We start from the raw sequence: 6,000 nt of genomic DNA, 5'->3' as shown, positions 1-6,000 counted from the left end.
GGCAACCTCGGCACCTGCAGGAGTGTACCGCCGGCCTACTGCAGGGGGCAACCTCGGCACCTGCAGGAGTGTACCGCCGGCCTACTGCAGGGGGCAACCTCGGCACCTGCAGGAGTGTACCGCCGGCCTACTGCAGGGGGCAACCTCGGCACCTGCAGGAGTGTACCGCCGGCCTACTGCAGGGGGCAACCTCGGCACCTGCAGGAGTGTACCGCCGGCCTACTGCAGGGGGCAACCTCGGCACCTGCAGGAGTGTACCGCCGGCCTACTGCAGGGGGCAACCTCGGCACCTGCAGGAGTGTACCGCCGGCCTACTGCAGGGGGCAACCTCGGCACCTGCAGGAGTGTACCGCCGGCCTACTGCAGGGGGCAACCTCGGCACCTGCAGGAGTGTACCGCCGGCCTACTGCAGGGGGCAACCTCGGCACCTGCTGGAGTGTACCGCCGGCCTACTGCAGGGGGCAACCTCGGCACCTGCAGGAGTGTACCGCCGGCCTACTGCAGGGGGCAACCTCGGCACCTGCAGGAGTGTACCGCCGGCCCGACTGCAGGGGGCAACCTCGGCACCTGCGGGCGTGTACCGCCGGCCTACTGCAGGGGGCAACCTCGGCACCTGCGGGCGTGTACCGCCGGCCTACTGCAGGGGGCAACCTCGGCACCTGCGGGCGTGTACCGCCGGCCTACTGCAGGGGGCAACCTCGGCACCTGCGGGAGTGTACGCCGGCCTACTGCAGGGGGCAACCTCGGCACCTGCGGGAGTGTACCGCCGGCCTACTGCAGGGGGCAACCTCGGCACCTGCGGGAGTGTACCGCCGGCCTACTGCAGGGGGCAACCTCGGCACCTGCGGGAGTGTAGCGCCGGCCTACTGCAGGGGGCAACCTCGGCACCTGCGGGAGTGTAGCGCCGGCCTACTGCAGGGGGCAACCTCGGCACCTGCGGGAGTGTAGCGCCGGCCTACTGCAGGGGGCAACCTCGGCACCTGCGGGAGTGTAGCGCCGGCCTACTGCAGGGGGCAACCTCGGCACCTGCGGGAGTGTAGCGCCGGCCTACTGCAGGGGGCAACCTCGGCACCTGCGGGAGTGTAGCGCCGGCCTACTGCAGGGGGCAACCTCGGCACCTGCGGGAGTGTAGCGCCGGCCTACTGCAGGGGGCAACCTCGGCACCTGCGGGAGTGTAGCCGCCGGCCTACTGCAGGGGGCAACCTCGGCACCTGCGGGAGTGTAGCGCCGGCCTACTGCAGGGGGCAACCTCGGCACCTGCGGGAGTGTAGCGCCGGCCTACTGCAGGGGGCAACCTCGGCACCTGCGGGAGTGTACCGCCGGCCTACTGCAGGGGGCAACCTCGGCACCTGCGGGAGTGTACCGCCGGCCTACTGCAGGGGGCAACCTCGGCACCTGCGGGAGTGTACCGCCGGCCTACTGCAGGGGGCAACCTCGGCACCTGCGGGAGTGTACCGCCGGCCTACTGCAGGGGGCAACCTCGGCACCTGCGGGAGTGTACCGCCGGCCTACTGCAGGGGGCAACCTCGGCACCTGCGGGAGTGTACCGCCGGCCTACTGCAGGGGGCAACCTCGGCACCTGCGGGAGTGTACCGCCGGCCTACTGCAGGGGGCAACCTCGGCACCTGCGGGAGTGTACCGCCGGCCTACTGCAGGGGGCAACCTCGGCACCTGCGGGGCGTGTACCGCCGGCCTACTGCAGGGGGCAACCTCGGCACCTGCAGGAGTGTACCGCCGGCCTACTGCAGGGGGCAACCTCGGCACCTGCAGGAGTGTACCGCCGGCCTACTGCAGGGGGCAACCTCGGCACCTGCGGGAGTGTACCGCCGGCCTACTGCAGGGGGCAACCTCGGCACCTGCGGGAGTGTACCGCCGGCCTACTGCAGGGGGCAACCTCGGCACCTGCGGGAGTGTACCGCCGGCCTACTGCAGGGGGCAACCTCGGCACCTGCGGGAGTGTACCGCCGGCCTACTGCAGGGGGCAACCTCGGCACCTGCGGGAGTGTACCGCCGGCCTACTGCAGGGGGCAACCTCGGCACCTGCGGGCGTGTCCGCCGGCCTACTGCAGGGGGCAACCTCGGCACCTGCGGGAGTGTACCGCCGGCCTACTGCAGGGGGCAACCTCGGCACCTGCGGGAGTGTACCGCCGGCCTACTGCAGGGGGGCAACCTCGGCACCTGCGGGAGTGTACCGCCGGCCTACTGCAGGGGGCAACCTCGGCACCTGCGGGAGTGTAGCGCCGGCCTACTGCAGGGGGCAACCTCGGCACCTGCGGGAGTGTAGCGCCGGCCTACTGCAGGGGGCAACCTCGGCACCTGCGGGAGTGTAGCGCCGGCCTACTGCAGGGGGCAACCTCGGCACCTGCGGGAGTGTAGCGCCGGCCTACTGCAGGGGGCAACCTCGGCACCTGCGGGAGTGTAGCGCCGGCCTACTGCAGGGGGCAACCTCGGCACCTGCGGGAGTGTAGCGCCGGCCTACTGCAGGGGGCAACCTCGGCACCTGCGGGAGTGTAGCGCCGGCCTACTGCAGGGGGCAACCTCGGCACCTGCGGGAGTGTAGCGCCGGCCTACTGCAGGGGGCAACCTCGGCACCTGCGGGAGTGTAGCGCCGGCCTACTGCAGGGGGCAACCTCGGCACCTGCGGGCGTGTAGCGCCGGCCTACTGCAGGGGGCAACCTCGGCACCTGCGGGAGGTGACCGCCGGCCTACTGCAGGGGGCAACCTCGGCACCTGCAGGAGTGTACCGCCGGCCTACTGCAGGGGGCAACCTCGGCACCTGCAGGAGTGTACCGCCGGCCTACTGCAGGGGGCAACCTCGGCACCTGCAGGAGTGTACCGCCGGCCTACTGCAGGGGGCAACCTCGGCACCTGCAGGAGTGTACCGCCGGCCTACTGCAGGGGGCAACCTCGGCACCTGCAGGAGTGTACCGCCGGCCTACTGCAGGGGGCAACCTCGGCACCTGCAGGAGTGTACCGCCGGCCTACTGCAGGGGGCAACCTCGGCACCTGCAGGAGTGTACCGCCGGCCTACTGCAGGGGGCAACCTCGGCACCTGCAGGAGTGTACCGCCGGCCTACTGCAGGGGGCAACCTCGGCACCTGCAGGAGTGTACCGCCGGCCTACTGCAGGGGGCAACCTCGGCACCTGCAGGAGTGTACCGCCGGCCTACTGCAGGGGGCAACCTCGGCACCTGCAGGAGTGTACCGCCGGCCTACTGCAGGGGGCAACCTCGGCACCTGCAGGAGTGTACCGCCGGCCTACTGCAGGGGGCAACCTCGGCACCTGCAGGAGTGTACCGCCGGCCGACTGCAGGGGGCAACCTCGGCACCTGCGGGCGTGTACCGCCGGCCTACTGCAGGGGGCAACCTCGGCACCTGCGGGCGTGTACCGCCGGCCTACTGCAGGGGGCAACCTCGGCACCTGCGGGCGTGTACCGCCGGCCTACTGCAGGGGGCAACCTCGGCACCTGCGGGCGTGTACCGCCGGCCTACTGCAGGGGGCAACCTCGGCACCTGCGGGAGTGTACCGCCGGCCTACTGCAGGGGGCAACCTCGGCACCTGCGGGAGTGTACCGCCGGCCTACTGCAGGGGGCAACCTCGGCACCTGCGGGAGTGTAGCGCCGGCCTACTGCAGGGGGCAACCTCGGCACCTGCGGGAGTGTAGCGCCGGCCTACTGCAGGGGGCAACCTCGGCACCTGCGGGAGTGTAGCGCCGGCCTACTGCAGGGGGCAACCTCGGCACCTGCGGGAGTGTAGCGCCGGCCTACTGCAGGGGGCAACCTCGGCACCTGCGGGAGTGTAGCGCCGGCCTACTGCAGGGGGCAACCTCGGCACCTGCGGGAGTGTAGCGCCGGCCTACTGCAGGGGGCAACCTCGGCACCTGCGGGAGTGTAGCGTCGGCCTACTGCAGGGGGCAACCTCGGCACCTGCGGGAGTGTAGCGCCGGCCTACTGCAGGGGGCAACCTCGGCACCTGCGGGAGTGTAGCGCCGGCCTACTGCAGGGGGCAACCTCGGCACCTGCGGGAGTGTAGCGCCGGCCTACTGCAGGGGGCAACCTCGGCACCTGCGGGAGTGTAGCGCCGGCCTACTGCAGGGGGCAACCTCGGCACCTGCGGGAGTGTAGCGCCGGCCTACTGCAGGGGGCAACCTCGGCACCTGCGGGAGTGTAGCGCCGGCCTACTGCAGGGGGCAACCTCGGCACCTGCGGAGTGTAGCGCCGGCCTACTGCAGGGGGCAACCTCGGCACCTGCGGGAGTATACCGCCGGCCTACTGCAGGGGGCAACCTCGGCACCTGCGGGAGTGTAGCGCCGGCCTACTGCAGGGGGCAACCTCGGCACCTGCGGAGTGTAGCGCCGGCCTACTGCAGGGGGCAACCTCGGCACCTGCGGGAGTGTACCGCCGGCCTACTGCAGGGGGCAACCTCGGCACCTGCGGGAGTGTACCGCCGGCCTACTGCAGGGGGCAACCTCGGCACCTGCAGGAGTGTACCGCCGGCCTACTGCAGGGGGCAACCTCGGCACCTGCAGGAGTGTACCGCCGGCCTACTGCAGGGGGCAACCTCGGCACCTGCAGGAGTGTACCGCCGGCCTACTGCAGGGGGCAACCTCGGCACCTGCAGGAGTGTACCGCCGGCCTACTGCAGGGGGCAACCTCTGCACCTGCAGGAGTGTACCGCCGGCCTACTGCAGGGGGCAACACCTGCCCCTGCAGGAGTGTACCGCCGGCCTACTGCAGGGGGCAACGTCTGCCCCTGCAGGAGTGTACCGCCGGCCTACTGCAGGGGGAAACCTCTGCCCCTGCAGGAGTGTACCGCCGGCCTACTGCAGGGGGCAACCTCGGCACCTGCAGGAGTGTACCGCCGGCCTACTGCAGGGGGCAACACCTGTACCTGCAGGAGTGTACCGCCGGCCTACTGCAGGGGGCAACCTCGGCACCTGCAGGAGTGTACCGCCGGCCTACTGCAGGGGGCAACCTCGGCACCTGCAGGAGTGTACCGCCGGCCTACTGCAGGGGGCAACCTCGGCACCTGCAGGAGTGTACCGCCGGCCTACTGCAGGGGGCAACCTCGGCACCTGCAGGAGTGTACCGCCGGCCTACTGCAGGGGGCAACCTCGGCACCTGCAGGAGTGTACCGCCGGCCTACTGCAGGGGGCAACCTCGGCACCTGCAGGAGTGTACCGCCGGCCTACTGCAGGGGGCAACCTCGGCACCTGCAGGAGTGTAAGGGGACAGGACAATACCTGGCCTGCTATCAATCAGTCAGCCTGAATGGACCAAGCCCCACCCGGTCGGGTGTCAATCACCCTCTGGGATATAAGCCTGCGCTGGCCTCCAAAAGTCTCACTCAGAATTACTGCAGCTACAGCCAGCGCCTGGCTCTGTGGAAGTCTTGGTGGATTAAAGCCTATTGTACAGTCTTTACCTTGTGTGTGTCTGATTCTGGCTAACAGCACACCACATAGAGCCAGTCCTAGATACAACTGGTCAGCCAGAATGGAGCATGGACGTATGTCGGGGAGTACCTGTGTAAACTAGTATGCTGCAATGAAGTGTAAATATCATCAAGATTATGTGCATGGTCAAGGGACTTCCACCTGTGATATTGTATCATTTTGGGAAAACATTAATTACCAAAACCTTGTAACTCCTGTCTGAATAAGCATTAAGCTGAATGTGTTAAGATGAACACACTGGAAACTTCCGTCCAGTTGGTCACCTAGCTTTAGGAAGGTGCAGGAGTGGTTTGCCAGTATGATTTCTGGTTGGAGGAATTTCAGCAATGCTGTTAGAAAGGAGAGATTGGGGTTGCCTCCTTGTTGAGGAAACTCCATACAGGTGAACAAGATCATAATTGTTTCAGATGGAGATAAGCGATTCCTATTCCTGTTAGTTTGGGGGCGGTGGGGGGGGAGGTTCAGAAAATCAGAGATGCAGGTGTTACATTTTAGGCAAGATAGTATATGAAGGGAATGTTTTTACACAGAAATAATAGTGATCT

The 6,000-nt window shown here is 67.7% G+C and overlaps 1 protein-coding gene across 1 annotated transcript in view; it reads left to right on the top strand.

Annotated features, from left to right (window-relative positions):
- The window catches only part of LOC138762390 (uncharacterized), a 63,724-nt gene that overhangs the window by 34,998 nt on the left and 22,726 nt on the right, over positions 1–6,000 (top strand). The gene's annotated exons all lie outside the window — the stretch shown is intronic.

The sequence above is a fragment of the Narcine bancroftii genome, chromosome 4, assembly GCF_036971445.1.
Source record: "Narcine bancroftii isolate sNarBan1 chromosome 4, sNarBan1.hap1, whole genome shotgun sequence".
NCBI classification, from domain to species: Eukaryota; Metazoa; Chordata; class Chondrichthyes; order Torpediniformes; family Narcinidae; genus Narcine; species Narcine bancroftii.
Note: the sequence above shows the minus strand (reverse complement) of the source record. Positions and strands in the feature narration are given on the sequence as shown.